This window comes from Dama dama, chromosome 32 (assembly GCF_033118175.1).
Source record: "Dama dama isolate Ldn47 chromosome 32, ASM3311817v1, whole genome shotgun sequence".
Classification (NCBI taxonomy): Eukaryota; Metazoa; Chordata; class Mammalia; order Artiodactyla; family Cervidae; genus Dama; species Dama dama.
The window spans coordinates 15,941,458-15,958,860 of NC_083712.1; the positions used below are offsets into that span (position 1 = coordinate 15,941,458).

A 17,403-nucleotide genomic window follows, 5' to 3' on the forward strand; every position below is an offset into this window, starting at 1 on the left:
GTAAAAGATAATACAAGACAATTCCCCCAGAAAAAAACAGCTGTCTGCTTATTCTTTTCCATAAATAATGGAAAAAAATTTGTTCAGAAATGATTTCAACAGATGTCAACCTTTGAATAATTGCTATAACAAAGGAAACTTCCCTCATAGTTTTCCAGATTTTGTGTGATTTATAGTCATCTGTAGTAAATAGTGTTTATCATTTTGTTTGTACAATGACCAAATCATATAATAAAACATAAATGAATGGAATCAAACAAAAACAAAATTTCTGTGATAATAAGACAAGCACTTTTTGCATTCCTTTTTTGCTATTTTTCTTTTTTGCTTTATTCCCTCCATTTCTTTACCTGCTTTTACCACTGAAATGCAGAAGTCTAAACTTACCACGAGAGAGGCTGCAGTTGTATTTTAGAGTGCTACAGAACGGCAGGTGTTTCATTCGACATGGTATTAAGCTAGTTTTATTACAAACTGAATTCAGTTGAAAGCTAAAGGGCTTAACATAGGGGCTTAAAGTTGAAAGCAAGCATGTGAATAATGTTGAAAATGGATGTGTTGCTTTTACTATAGATTCAGTATGTAATCATTAGTCATACGTGTAACAGTGTTGTGATATAAAATAAAACAATGAGTTGTATGGTCTCTCTTAAAGGTCATTATGATAGATGACAAAGTTTCATAATATAATTAGTAACTGGAAATGTAGTTCTTGGTATTTTACCTTTTTTTTTTAACCTGTGAAGTGTCTAAAACCTCAACCATATTGCTTCTTTAGCAACATGAGTCTATTTTTCAACTAGATTTTGCTTTTTAAAAATAATCAGAACAACAACAAAAATGCCTTACATAGGTTCTGTAAAATGAGGAAAATAAATTCTAATTAACAGATAGGTACAGTCATGTGTAAATAAATCAGACTACAAATATTATTATATAAATATACTATTGTGCCATTCTTTTGAAATGCATCTTTAATGAAGTCTACTCATATGTTTTCTACATCTTGTTTCATTGATTTATTAGCATAAGCCTGCAAAAAGAGCATACCATTTAATTCCTGAGATAATTTTGTTTGTATTTTGATGTTGATCCATCATTATTTTTAGTATGAATATTACCTAAGCCTTTCAAAATGTACTGAGACTCGTATACTCTGTAAAGGTTTACATAATAAGAAAATTATACTTTGAAGTATTGTTTTTAAAACATTTTTGTACAATTAGGAGCCTGTTTCCATTTACAGGGTAATACATAAACCCCTTTTAATAATTCCTCATAGATGCCAGTACTTGAAGAGTCTCAAATCCTTTTGCCAACATTAGAAGCTGGTGATGTTCAAGGACACACAAGGAGGGAGCTGAGCTGAAAAGGGCTCCGCACTCAGTGCCTGAAATTCCCACACTATGCTTCCCCTCCTGCTGCTCAGGGTGCAAGCTGATGCGTTCATGCTAATGCTGGACTCATGTTTAAAGCTAACACTCAACATACTCTGACATCAGAAAAAAAATCAAGGTTACATACTATCATCATTAACTAATGTTGTTCTCTTTGAGTAGATGATGTAAAAATAAGAGAAAGAAAACTATAAAATTGAAAAGAAAAATTGCAGTTGCAAAATGATTGCTCATTTTACACTTTTATAGCTAGAACTACACAGTAAGCTAATCAACACTCCAGAAGAGCTAAATACATGATAGTACCATAATAAGAAATATTAGGCAATAAATATATGTGGAAACAAATGTCTCAGTAACAGCAAGCTTATTGTTGAAGCTTAAAGAGCTAGACATCATCATAAGCTCCTCACATCCTTCCCTCTCAATCTTCTCTATTTCTATATCATTTCTAATCAAAATAATACACACTGCATTGGTAAACACTAAGGTTGGATAAAGAAACCATGTATTGTGAATATGTCACTTCTTTCTAAACAAATATGATTCCCCATGAAAATGCTAATAGCTTCAGCAACTATATAAACTTTCAACTGAATAGAAAAAATGAAATGAAAATTAAGCAGAGACATTATAAAATTTAGTAATATTGAGAAGGGTCTCCTAATGATGTTAAAACATAATATTGAGCTACAATATTTAACATATCATATTAATGGTAAACACATAGCTCCATACAATAAAGACCAGAAATAGAAAAATGTTTTAACATATGATAAAAGAAAAATGTCTTATCATATGATACAAGTAGCAGTCAAAGTAAGTGGATAATCAATAGATTATTAATTGACACTAGGATTGATAGCCATCTAAACAAAATCCAGTTCCTTCCCTCCCTTACTCTTTTTAACAATTTAACTTCAATTAATCATCAATAACAGATTTAAATCATAAAGATCAACACAAATTGTCAAAAGAAATCAAGGGATATTAATTATAATTTTGAAATCAGAATATTAAAATATAATCTTGAAGTGATATTTCTGTTACTTTTTAAAGGAAAAATGCTAATGTAAAAAACTTAAAGCATAAAAATTCAAACTGAGAAAATATTTGAAACTGATATGCATGAATAGGGCATATTTCCTTAATACCAGTTAATATGGATACAAGACAAATAGGGATTCAACTGGTCATTATGAAAAAAATAAATACTGAAATTACAATATAAAACTTACAAAAATATTTTCACTGTAAATAATTTTTAAATTAAAGTGAAGTCACTCAGTTGTGTCCAACTCTTTGTGACCCCATGGACTGGAGCCTGGCAGACTACAGTATCCTTCTCCAGGGGATCTTCCCAACCCAGGGATCGAACCCGGGTCTCCTGCATTTCAGGCAGACACTTTATCCTCTGAGCCACCAGGGAAACCCCATTAAAGGTAGGATATGTACATTTTATGGAGAAAGAAATGGCAACCTACTCCAGTATTCTTGCCTGGAGAATCCCAGGACAGAGGAGCCTGGTGGGCTGCCGTCTATGGGGTTGCACAGAGTCAAACATGACTCACGCGACTTAGCAGCAGCAGCAGCATATACATTTTAAAAACAAAGTAGGAAAGATAACTGTGATAACAACATGTTGCTCAGAGTGCGGGGCAAGAAAGACCCCTATACAATTTTGGTCCAGGTACTTAGTTAATAAATATCAGAATTATAGGTACATAGGCACATATTTACTGGGGTAGGTATATATAATCCTATTCATTGGGGTTAGTTTGTAATAACAAAATATATGGATACAAACTAATTTACTATCCACCAACAAAAATACTAATGAAGTATAATATGCCCTTGCAGTGATGTACTATGAAACCAAAAAAAAAAAAAAAAAAAAAAAACCCACCAAAACTAACAAAAACAATATATCATAATAGAAGGAAACTGTCTCAACATACTAAAGGTCATACATGACATACTCACAGCAAGCATTATTCTCAATGGAGAAAAACTGAAAGCATTTCCTCTAAGATCAGGAAGAAGACAAAGCTGCCCATTCTCACCACTGTTATTCAACATAGTTTTGGAAGTCCTTACCACAGCAATCAGAGAGGAAAAAGGAAATGAAAGGGATCTAAATTGGAAAAGAAGAAATAAAACTCTATTTGCAGATGACATGATACTACATAGTATAACATACATGATATACATACATAGATAACATGATATTATACATAGAAAACCCTAAAGATTATGCCAGAAAATTACTAAATTCATCAATTAATATATTAAAGTTACAGGATATAAAATTAATACACAGAAATCTCTTGAATTCCTATATACTAACAATGAAAAATCAGAGAGGTTAAGGCAGCAATCCCATTCACCACTGCAACAAAATTAATGAAATACCTAAGAATAAGCCTACCCAAAGAATCAAAAGACCTGTATGCAGAAAATTTTAAGACACTGATGAAAGAAATCAGAAATGACACAAAACAGATGGAGAGATACACCATGTTTTTTGGATTGGAAGAATCAATACTGTGAAAATGACTATACTACCCAAAATAATCAACAGATTCAATGCAATCCCTATCAAACTTATTATATTTTTCACAGAACTCAAAACATTTCACAATCTGTATGCAAACACAAAAGACTCTGAATAGCCAAAGCAATCTTAAAGAAAAACAGAGCTGGAGGAATCAGCCTTCCTGACTTCAGACAAAGCTACAGTCATGAAGACAGTATGGTACTGACACAAAAGCAGAAATATAAACCAGCAGAGGAAGATAAAAAGCCAAGAGATAAACTTCCACACCTGTGGGCACCTTATCGTTGACAAAGGAGGCAAAAATATACAATGGAGAAGAGGTAGCCCCTTCAATAAGTAACGCAGGAAAAACTGGACAGGCACATGCAAAAGAATGAAACCGGAACACTTTCTAACACCACACTGAAATAAACTCAAAATGGATTAAAGAAGTAAATGTAAGGTTAGAAACTATCAAGCTCTTAGATGAAAACATTGGCAGAATGCTCCATGACATAAAGCACAGCAAGATCCTCTGTGACCCACCTCTAGAGTAATGGAAATAAAAACAAACAAATGGGACCCAGTTAAACTTAAAAGCTTTTGTGCAGCAAAGGACATAAACAAGATTAAAAGACAACCCTCAGAATGGGAGAAAATAATTGCAAATGAAACAACTGAATAAAGGATTAATCTCCAGAATATATATACACATCTCATATAGCTCAATATTAGGAAAACAAACAACCCAATCAAAAAATGGGCAGAAGACCTAAACAGACATTTCTCCAAAGAAGACATGCTGATGGCCAATGAACACATGAAAAGATGCTCAACATCAGTAATTATTAATGAAATGAAAAATCAAGACTACAATGAGGTAAGACTACAGTAGTAAGGATGGCCATCATCAAAAAATCTACCAACATTAAATATTGGAGAGGCTGTGGAGAAAAAAGAGCACCCCTACCCTGTTGGTGGGAATGTTAACTGCTTCAGCCATTGTGGAGACGCCTTAAAAAAACTAGGAATACATCTACCATATGACCCAGCAACTCTACTAGTGGGCATATACTCTGAAGAAAACATAATAAAAAAAAAACCACATGTACCCCAGTGTTCATCACAGCACTGTTTACAATAGTCAGGACACGGAAGCAACCTAGATGCCCACTGATTGATGAATGGATAAAGAAGATACAGTACATATATACAATATATTACTCAGCCATAAAAAAGAATGAATTTCAGTCAGTTTTAGAGGACCTAGAGCCTGCTGTACATAGTGAAGTAAGTCAGGAAAAGAAATATAGTATATTAACACACACACACACATATACATATAATCTAGAAAAATGATATCGATGAACCTATCTGAAGGTGAAGGAAAGGAGATGGAGATGTAGAGAATGGACTTGTGGACATGGTGTGGGAGGGAGAGTGTGGGCCAAATGGAAAAAATAGCATCAACATGTGTACATTTTTGGGTATAAGATAGATGGATGTGGGAAGTTGCTGTGTATCACAGGGAGGCCAGTCTGGTGCTCTGATGACCTGGAGGGATAGGATGCAGGGAGAGGAGAGAGGCTGGAGGGAGAGGGGATGTATGTGTAATTATGACTGGTTTGCATTCTCATATGGCAGGAACAAACAAAACATTGCAAAATATATTTTTTAATTAAATTAAAAAAAAAACAACAACAGAAATGTATCATATCCATCACTGATGTGAACCCACCCCAGAGTAAAATGCTACGTGGAAAGAGCTTGCAGAACAATTTCTATGGTGTATAACATCTAGGATGAAAGAAGGGATGAAAAAGATGAATGACAATTACTAGATTAGTACACAAGCCACACTTGATGATTGCTACTTCTGTGGTGTCATCTGTGGAAATCTGGGTCCCAGAGGACAAAAGGTCACTGGAAGATTAACTTTAATTTTGGTTTTTATACCTGCACACACACACACCCCCCCTACATGTAGACACACACATATATATCTACACACACATATACATATATATGTCTTCACTGTTTGAATTTTACCATCACAAATATTACATATTCAATAAATTCCCAATAATTTTATAACATGTGAACTTGGTTAATCTATTTGAAACTAAAACTTAGTTTAGATCTAATGAAAGTGTTGTTACATTCTATTTGAATTTTAAAAGAAGTCTTTTGAAAACATACCAAATCAAAACATGTATTAGTAACATAAAATATTACATGTAAAATGATCTTGAGTGGTTTCAGTAAGTTTCATGAAATCAAAAGTACTACACAGTAAGAAGGTGCTCTGGACTCAAAAATAAATGAAAAACAGTTATAACAACTTGAAAATTCTTTGAACAACTGATGTACACTGCCATGCTTGAGATGTTTAGAAAGGAAGACAGGAAGTTTCTGTTTTCCTTAATAAATAATTCCTGGCCGTTTTATTATTTCGTAAATGACTTCTGACTTTGAAGAATATCATTTACTTAAACAGCAAGACAGACCATAGAGATAGAACCAAATTTCTTTTTGAAGTATGACTTTCAAAGTTACAGTTTCCTTTTGATCCAGATATATATTAGATTATCTTTTTCTTTTCAAACTCCTGACATTTTGCTAATGAGTTGACGCCAAGGCTCACAGCTATCATTACATGAATATGATCCTTCACTTGGTGAAGCTTTGGAACAAGGACTTCTGGAGCAGAACTTAGTTTTCTTCCTTTCTATCCTCGAAAGACCACTTTCAGTGGCCACTCCGGGATAGATGAGATATGTTATTTCACTACAAGATAACATATTGTTAATGGTAATGCATTTCAAGTGTTTACGTGCAGTCAGCGTGGAAACTGAATTTCATATGAAAGCAGAAACAAGTTACCTCTTCTAAATGAAGAGCTTATGAATATGTAAATATGAGTCTAAATCACAGTCTAGCGATCTTTTCTGAGATATTTAATTACCTGAAAGAAGCATGAGACATTGTCATTTTTTTAAAGAAAAATGATAATCTATAATAAAATGAATGAATGCCGAGGATGTATTTTAAAAACTGTATTATTAAGCAAAGTGAAATAGGATATGGAAATAATGAAGGACTCCAGAGAAATAAATTACATCTAGCTCAGACTCTCTCACTAATTACCTGTATGACTAACTTCTGTATTCTCTAGATTAGCTATTAACTGGTTATAATACATGCCTTACCTCCTCCTACTATTTTTTATAAGGAAAAAATGGAAAATATATATGGATGTCATTTTTTAGAGTTTTTAAAAAACACCCCTTGCATATATCATTTTAATAATTCTAGAAGCATATTTTATTATTTGATAGCCATGATGACATTGGTAACAACAACCAAGTAATTAAAACAGAATCTCATCATTATTCACTTAATAACCTACACGGGATTAAGCAATGTGTCCTTTTAGCAAAGAAGAAAGCTTGGTTTCAGCATCTTTTCCCATGGGAAAAGGGGAAAATATAATCACTGAATTGTGAAAGGGTGGCAGAAGTACTGATCAATGTTTCAGCATCCAGTTTTTCATTGAACATTAAATGTACTCTCAAGTTTCCAGGTTTGTTAGAGGACAAAAGGTTTTTGATAGACAGAGGAAGCTAACTGTTTCTGGAAGAGGCAGGTCGGCATCGCCCTTCCCAGCTCTTCTCGGCGATTTGGGGAAAAGCTTCCCATGGATTCTGTGCACTGGGAGAAGCAACAGCTGGTCCTCCTCCCCCTGATGGAGGCTGCCACCATTTCCTTTCCCACCCCAGCTGATGAGGGTGTCTATTATTTATGATCATTAGATTACGCTCATCTCTCAGCCTTTGGGCAGGTATACAAAAACAAATCAGCCCATCAATCTTTTCCTCCCGAGTTTCCAGTCTACAGATTCACACCTGCCCGTTTCCCATATTTATTAGACAGAAGCCTGTATCCACAGATGGGCCTTAACTGGGAAGGAAAGGAAAAACAAAATTTAAAAGCATGAAAACCTACAGATAATCCTGTCATCTTGCTCATATTATTGCAAAAAAAGAAAGATCATTAGCTCTTGATCATCTACAGTTTGCAAGTCATCATCAGCAGTGTTTCATCTATACTGAATGCTGCTTAGATGCAAATACATTGGCACATACAAATCTCAAGGATACAAGGTATATGTTCAAATTCACAAAAATATACTAAGAAAGAAAATACGTTCGATGCAATAAAGAAATAGACAGTCCTTTGTGAAACACTAAGGAGCCCTGACAGATATTTAGTTTCTGGGACAGGGTTTCCTCCAAAGCAAACTCATTAAAGTGTTTTAGGAAAATGAACCTGTGTCACTATTTAAAGAACTCCATGGTTTTCAAAATAGTATTTGTCTTATATGAGTGTTACAAAGCCTAGGGTATTTCTGCAGTCCTGCAGCCATATATAAAATCACCCTAATGCTGGTGAGTTCTTAGATACTGATCACAATAAAACTGCAGTTTGAATTCAATTCACTGAATTTTTTGACTTCCTATAAGAAATATAACTTGATGGACACTATGATTATCTTTAATATAAGAAATATAAGACTAAGTTTAGTAACTTTTGAAATGTAATAACATGAATCAAATTTGAGGCGAGGGATTTCTTTTAGGGTTCTATTAACAAAACCACTGTAAGTAAATGAAAAGTAAAAATGGTGAAGGTTAAGCCGTGTGAAGAGGCTGTCATTTCTGTAATAAGACAGATGTTTAAACACATGCCTTCTGGCACGGCCTTCACATGAATCTCTAACTGCAACTGCACCTGAAAGTGTACTCAGGAGATAAGGAACTCTGGAAAAAACACTGAAAAAGGAAAAAAAAATTACTTTCCATATGTTTAATTCCAATTATGTAAAAATATAAAATTAATTTTGGTAATATTCTCTACATGTTATCTACTTATAATTTCCCTGCTTTCAGAGAGCCTATACATAACCGCACCAAGGTTCAAATGACATAAAAGCAAAAGCTGAATATTAATCATAAATAAAGTTTAAATAAACTATCTTTCAAGATATTTACTTTTTTTTTCATTTATTTTTATTAGTTGGAGGCTAATTACTTTACAATATTGAAGTGGGTTTTGTCATACATTGACATGAATCAGCCATGGATTTACATGTATTCCCCATCCTGATCCCCCCTCCCACCTCCCTCTCCACCCAATTCCTCTGGGTCTTCCCAGTGCGTGATCTGTTTCACCCTATGTTTCGAGAGAACAAGATATTTACTTTTGAATTAATTTTAGACACTCCTTATCTGCTTCGCAAGGATTTTAAAGTCCAAAATTCGCTTCACGTGTCCATTTCTCTATCACTATTTGTGTCTATACCTACATCTACAGCAGCATCCATAGCTATATTCGCATCTACATTCCTTACATTATTCCTACATTTATTCATATCAATGTAACTATTTCAAGGGTCTTAGAGTAACAAATTATTACTAGTTTTATTTTCCTTGAAACAGGTAAGTTTGTTAAAAATAAGCCTGTGTTAGGTGAATTCTATCAACCATTTAGAGAAGAGTTAACACCTACACTTCTGAAACTCTTCCAAAAAATTTCAGAGGAAGACTCTCAAGTGCATTCTATGAGGCTGCCATTAATTACCCTGAAACAAAAACCAGAAAAAGGTCATGAAAAAAGGAAAATTACTGGCCAATATCACTGACGAACATAAACACAAAGATCCTCAACAAAATACTAGCAAACGAAGTCCAACAACACATTAAAAGAATCATACACCATTATCACATGGGCTTTACCTCAGGGATGCAAGGGTTTTCAACATATGTAAATTGACTGGTGTGATATACCACATCAACAAATTGATGCATAAAAACCATATGATCATCTCAATAAATACAGAATAAGCCTTTAACAAAATTCAACACCCAGTTAATGATAAAAGCTAATGATAAAAACTTAATGATAAAAACCCAGAAAGTGGGCATAAAGGGAACCTATATCAACATAAGTAACTGTTAGTCACTCAGTCCTGTCTGACTCTTTGTGACCCTGTGGACTGCAGCCCACCAGGCTCCTCTGTCCATGAGATTTTCCAGGCAAGGATACTGGAGCAGGTTGCCATTTCCTTCTCCAGGGGATCTTCCCGACCCAGGGATCGAACCCGGGTCTCCTGCATTGCAGGCAGACGCTTTACCTTCTGAGCCACCAATGAAGTCCCATATAAACATAATAAAGACCAAATTTCACAAACCCACAGCAAAAATCATTCTTAATGGTAAAAAACTCAAAGCATTTCTTCTAAGATCAGGAAAAAGACAACTTCTCTCACTTTTATTCAATGTAGTTTTGGAAGTTCTAGCCACAGCAGTCAGAGAAGAAAAATAAATAAAGGAATCCAAATTGGCAAAGAAGAAGTAAAACTGTCTTCCAATGGCATCTTTCACAGAACTAAAACAAACAAATCTGCAATTTGTACAAAAATATTAAAGACTCTGAACAGCAAAAGCAATCCTGAGAAAGATAAGTGGAGCTGGAGGAATCTCAGGTTCTTTGACTTTAGACTATTTGACAAAGCTACAGTCATCAAGTCATTATGGTACTGACCCAAAGACAGAAATATATATCAAAAGAGCAGGATAGAAAGCCTAGATATAAACACACACAGTTATGGTCAATTAATCTACAACAAAAGAGACAAGAATATACAATGGAGAAAATACAGTCTCCATTGTATATTCTCATACAAGTGGTTCTGGGGAAACTGGACAGCTACATATAAAAGAATGAATTAGGATATACCTTTATAGCATACACAAAAATAAACTCCAAACGGATTAAAGACCTAAATATAAGGCCAAGAACCACAAAACTCTTATAGGAAAACATTGGCAGAATGCTCTTTGACATAAATTGCAGCAAGATCTTTTTTGACCCACTTCCTAGAATAATGAAAATAAAATAAAAAATAAACAAGTGAGACCTAATTAAATGCAGAAGTTTCTGTACAGCAAAGGAGGCCATAAGCAAGATGAAAAGACAACCCTCAGAATGGGAGAAAATATTTGCAAACGAAGCAATGACAAGGAGTTAATCTCCAAAAATATACAAACAGCTCACGCAATTCGGTATAAGAAAGCCAGTCCAAAAAAATGGGCACAAAATCTAAATAGACATTTTTTTCAAAGAAGACATATAGATGACCAAGAGGCACATGAAAAGATGATCGTATCACAAATGATGATTGTGTGTTACTGACTCAGTCATGTCCGACTCTTTGCGACCCCATGGACTACAGCCTGCCAGGCTCCTTTGTCCTTGGTATTCTCCAGGCAAGAATACTAGAGTGGGTGGCCATTTCCTTCTCCAGCAGATCTCCCTAACCCAGGATTTGAACCCCAGGTCTCCCACATTGCAGGTGGATTCTTTACCATCTGAGCCACCAGGGAAGCCCATCACTAATTATTAGAGAAATGCAAATAGAAAAAAAAATGATGTTCCACCCCACACTAGTCAGAATGGCCATTATCAAAATATATACAAACAATAAATGCTGGAGAGGGCGTGGAGAAAAGGTAACATTATTAGACTGTTGGTGGGAATGTAAACTGATATAGCCACTATAAAGAACAGTGTGGAGGTTCATCAAAAAATGAAAAATAAAACTACCTTATGACCCAGAAATTCCACCTCTGAGCATATTCCCAGAGAAAACCATAATTCTAAAAGAATATGTACCCCAATGTTCATTGGAGCACTATTTACAACAGTCAAAATATGAAAGTAACCTAAATGTCCCTCAACAGAGGAATGGATAAAGAAGCAATCTACTTCATATAAATATAGTGATGTAAATGCCATATGGAATATTGTAAGATATTAGATACATGTGCAGTTTCAAGTTCAAAGAATATGTGATCCTGAACTTTCTGTATGTAAATGCTGGTAGTCTTGAGGATCTGCTTTAAATATTTGAAATCCTCTACCAGTACTTACTGTCATAGCAATCAATCTCATTTAATTCTTTCACTTCCCTTGAACTTTCCTTTTTTCATGATATATATTTCTACCACATTTCAGCTTATCCATCATTTTATTTTAGGAATACATCCATCTTGTCTAAGAGTAACATCAGATGGTCCTGAAGGTCATAGTGAAATTGTTATCACTTGAAAGCAAAAATGCAATCTTTTCTTTTTATACATGTAAAATAAATCTGTCTTAGGTTTACTACTAGTAAGATAAAGACGTAGAAGTGTTTCCCTTGTGCAAAAAATTTTGCTTTTAACTAAGATTTATCAATATTTCCTTATGACTTTAAAAGATATATATTGCAGTTTTTATACATACTTGCAATTCTATTTTTATCCTTATTCACATGCTAATTTTTAAAGAAAAATCAAACAGCTAGGGATTTTATCATCACCTATTTCATATAGTAATTATAGCAATTACATTATTTACTCTTTTAAGCTCCTTGAAGTGTTCTTGTACCATGCTAAGCATCATATAAGTTACTGATAGTAGGTAGATTAAATAAAACTAACTTGTTCAAATATATTCATGAGTTTTGAATATTTCAATTATGTTTAATGGAAATGAAAGCTGCTTTCCTATCTAAAAGATGTTGATTTTCAGTGAAATATCTTATGATTTTTCAGCATCTACCCAGTTCTCACCTTATAGTTTTACCTTTGGGACAAAAATGATTACATATTTTTAGTAAAATATGCTGTTCTGGAATCAATGTAAAGGGCAGATAGATAGCCATTTTAAGTGATCAGACAACTATTTTAAGAATGCATTGATCTACCTCGGAAGTCAGTAATCTCATATCACCAGGTTAATGTCAATCTATTTTTTTTCAAGTTTTTTTTTCAAAGATAGATATGCATCGATATTTTTAGCACTCTCAAGAGTCTGAAATTCCTGAGTATATATTCCCTGGTGTTTGAGAACCACAGGCTGTGCATGAACAATGTGTGATTCTAAGTGGAACTCCTTTCCCTCAGTGCTTAGAGGGTTTTTCTTTTTAGGAAAGCCACACAATTAATTATAATTTAATTATGACTTTGGGTCAGTAAGGTTTGATAGGGACCTTTTTGTTTTTTCACACCAAAATCCTTAAATGAGTAGTCAAAGCCTCTTCTCTGTTTTTCTCTTTTGTCACTGCTAATGATGCTCCTCTTTATTTTTTTTTTTCATTTATTTTTATTAGTTGGAGGCTAATTACTTTACAATATTGTAGTGGGTCCTCTTTAAATGAGGCATTGCATTGAGGGGGTTTCTGCCTGTACTATCAGTACATTCTTATGAAAGCCTATCAACGTAACTAACGATTACTTTGTCTTAAACCTAGGCTGGTTTACTTCATCTTACCCCTGGGAATTTCCCAAGGCTTGGCATTTGTCTTCTGGTTTTACATGTACTGTGTCCTAAGAGATCACATCTTGTTTTCTTCCTGTTTTTACTCCTGAAGTAATGTCTTCAAAAATCTTTGTTTCCCCTCTCACTTTCCTTTTGTTTGTTTTATAGTGCTGGGTTTAAGTGCGGGGGTTTGATATCAGTGAAAATTAACTTTGTAAGCAGTAACCACAACCTATATTGTGCTAAGGATAACAACTGTTTGCACTGAATCAGTTTTACTTAAAAATTCCCCAACAATATACCTAGATTATTGAGCAGGACTATGTGTCATGTGCTAACCTGAAATGTGAGAAAGATCGTGAAAAGTGGGATGCAAAGGTTTTGGTTACCTAGGTGGAAATATCTAACTTCTTGGAAAAGAATGTTATATTGCTGAAAACAACATAAGTGAAACCATCCTTTGTAAATATCCCTGAGATTATATAAAGGCCCCTTAACAAGTCTCCTCTGAGACAACGTTCAGGCTTGTTCTACTCTTTTACCTGAATCTTCTTGACATTCCAAGCAACACTTGTGACATAGTGATTTTATTTTCCTTAAATGGTGGGATAGAAATTTATGTCATAGCTAAAAATATAACCCTTATTGTGATTATAGTTATTAAAAGAAAAATTGTGACAACATAGTAGTTATAATTATTATAAGATAATTATATAATATGTAAATTATATAAATATCATTTATAAATCAGTGTAAGCAAAATTATTTCTAAATATTATATTAGTATAATGCTTGAACTCTCAAGCTCACATACTTTGAGCAGACAATTTGTTCATAAATCAAATGCAAAATTGTTTAATTTTCAAGGATTTCTATAATTTGCATGACATCAGCATTTCAGTGTCATCATCAGGTAGTTCTGACACACCGCTGAAGCTGGATCTCTTTATAATCCCTAACTCCTTTCTATCCACACATTTACACCCATCACTTGCTCGTCTCTAAGGCTGACGCCACCTCTCAGGGCTCCCCTCACATCCCACACCTCACTGATCTCTTCCCCCCACCCCCGATCTCTGTCTGTATACAGCAGTAGCTTCAAATATTTTGCAAAACTATCCCTTAAAGAACTTTACAAACTGTCCAATGCCTTGAACATATATAATTTGTCAAATTTTTTCTTCACAGATTTCAAGTTACTGTAAGCAAATAATTTCCAATATGTTATATAAATGGTTATTCTAAGGAAAAATTATCACATCATTCAAAATGTAATCAAGTTTATGTGCCATAGATACTTGGTATCATATTTCATTAACTTAAAAACTATGTCAAAAGTCTCTGTAAGACAAAAATAAAATATTATCCTTGCTATTCTTAGAATGCATATTTGTAATTCTGAAAATTTTAACTATTTTATGCGTTAAAATATTTGATTTTCTCTAGCAAAATATATATACGTATTACACTATATATATACACACATTTCATGTACTTATAAGGATAAATATTTAAAGAATATTTCTCTGGATTAAATAGTCATAATTATTACTTACATATAATTGATTTAAATAATACCTATGTCATTCAGTTATTAAATATAAATGAAATGAAAATTTTTCAAAGTGCATGTTTTTTTTGTCATCTTAAATAAATTTACAAGCCTCTGACTTTAGTTTGTGTAGGTCTATGTCAATTCTAGTTTTGTCTTTCAACTTTATGACCATAACCACTGAGAAGACTTATTTACATAAATAAGTAAAGGAGAAAGAAATGTGGTGTGATCTAGTAGTGTCACAATTATTTAAACCCCTACTGTTTTAAAAGTCAAAAATCATATAGTACTGTACCATCAGAAACAAACCCTATTCGTCACTGGTTAATAACTACATTTTGGTTTTACTCAATTTTTGTCCTAAGCAAAGATTTGGAGACCACCTGACTTGCAAATAAATGTGTTTCCTGGTGTGCTACACTCAATATGTCAGCAAATTTGGAAAACTCAGCAGTGGTTACAAGACGAATAAGTCAATTTTCGTTCCAATCCCAAAGAAGGGCGATGCCATTGAATGTTCAAGCCATACAATTGTGCCTATTTTGCATGCCAGTAAAGTTATGCTCAAAATCCTTCAAGCGAGGCTTCAGCAGTGCCTGAATCAAGAACTTCCAGATGTACAAGCTGGGTTTAGAAAAGGCAGAGGAACCAGAGATACAATTGCCAACATTTGTTTGATCGCAGAGAAAAACATCTACTTCTGCTTCAGTGAAGTAGGCTAAAGCCTCTGACAGTGTGGGTCAATACCAGGCCACCGTACCCCTCCCTCCTGAAAAATCTGCGTACAGGCCAAGAAGCAACAGTTAGAAACAGACGCGGAACAACTGACTGGTTCAAAATTGGGAAAGGATTATGACAAGTCTGTACACTGTCACCCTGCTTATTCAACTTCTGTGCAGAGTTTATTTTCTCAATACCAAGACCAACATGCCGAACCATTCTTTGTCCGGTGCTCCAGGGTCTTTTACACCCAGGGCAATGCCTAGAGTAAGAGAGAAGAAATGAAACGCCTTGCATTTCTTCTCTGGCAGATTAATAAGTACATATAGAGGCTGAAAATGTAATGTTCATGCTTTTCAAATTATCTGTATCTGTATACCCAGGAAGTTTTGGCATACCCTCAGAAATATTCAGACTCCATTCTGAAGATTACTGCTCTCCAGCACTGGAAAGGCCATCCAAAAATTAGGTCTTAATTTTAAACCAATTATGTCACTCATTGTTGTTTTATGAACGTCTGTTTAACTTCCTCATGTGAGGTGGAATCACTTGAGTTACACTTAGTTTATGTCATGCACTTCTTGATATTAAACCATATCTTTCAGTGCAGATTAGAATCCCAAATATGTATGTGCTTAGTTTCCATTTTTAAAAGCATCAGTTAAAAAAAAAAGGCAAACAAATTAAATAACATGATGTGGTTAGTTTTAAATATTAATGCCAAAAATATTTTGCATTCCAACCGCAGACCATTGTAATTTATTTTGAATACAACTATAAATTAGATTACAGCCTCCTACGGAATGGAAATTCAGAAAGATTGCAAATTAGTAGAAGTCACTACATTTAAATTCAGTCTGTAACACAGTCAAATCCAGATACACACACTGTCTTCCCACAGGTATCCACATAAATTCAGACAACTACATTTACGGTTACACTTATGTTTTATGTATATGCCTATTATATTTATAGGGCTTTATTTTGTCTTCCCAGTTGGATGTTCCTTAAGGGCTAGTGTCACATTAAAAACAATGATTTTTTTGTTTTGGAAATAAACATTTGGAAAAAAGAAAGAAATTTGGGGAAAAACCCACTATTGATTATTTCAGAGTTTTGAAATTAACTGCTTTTTTTCATAATTTTCTTCATTTTTATGTCATCTTACTAAATGGTTTTAACATGTTCAGACATCTACCTATAAATAGATTCTGTAAAATTCTACCTGTAAGTGGATTCTAAAGCATTTGGTTAATTTATTTCAGTTTTAATTTAATTTTAACCTTTCATCTTGATAAACCTTCAGATAATCTTTATTCTGCTAAACTGTTTTACATCATAAAAGTGTTTCTCAACAGTTATCTTAGACTTTTGTTCCTGATTATCTAGGTAACAGTTTTCAAATTTACATAAATATCTATAAAAATGTTCCTCCACATTCATAATCATATTTTCATGACTGACTTCCAGTATTTCTACTTAATTTAAGAATCCAGACCTAGTCACAATTTGGTTTACTTTCTGAAGGGCTGCATACAAAACTTTTTCTATGAAGATTATTGCAGAATGTATTAATGTTTTTTCATGGTTGATAATTTCTTTATATCCCAAAATTATTGACTTTGTTTCAAGGTAACAATATATATTAAATTATTTGAATCGAGCCCTTTCCCAATGCCATTGAAATAAACAAAATATTAAGAATGTAATCTGTAACAGTTCTGACAAGTAAGAATAATTGACCTTGTGTATGTGTGTGTATGCTAAGTCACTTCAGTCATGTCTAACTCTTTGCGACCCCATGGACTGCAGCCCACCAGGCTCCTCTGTCC

The 17,403-nt window shown here is 33.9% G+C and overlaps 1 non-coding gene across 1 annotated transcript; it reads right to left on the reverse strand.

The window, feature by feature from the left end:
• Positions 1-2,754: 2,754 nt before the first annotated feature.
• On the reverse strand, positions 2,755-2,826 carry TRNAF-GAA (transfer RNA phenylalanine (anticodon GAA)). The gene has a single exon. It is a non-coding gene; the product is annotated as a tRNA-Phe (tRNA).
• Between the last annotated feature and the right edge of the window lie 14,577 nt (positions 2,827-17,403).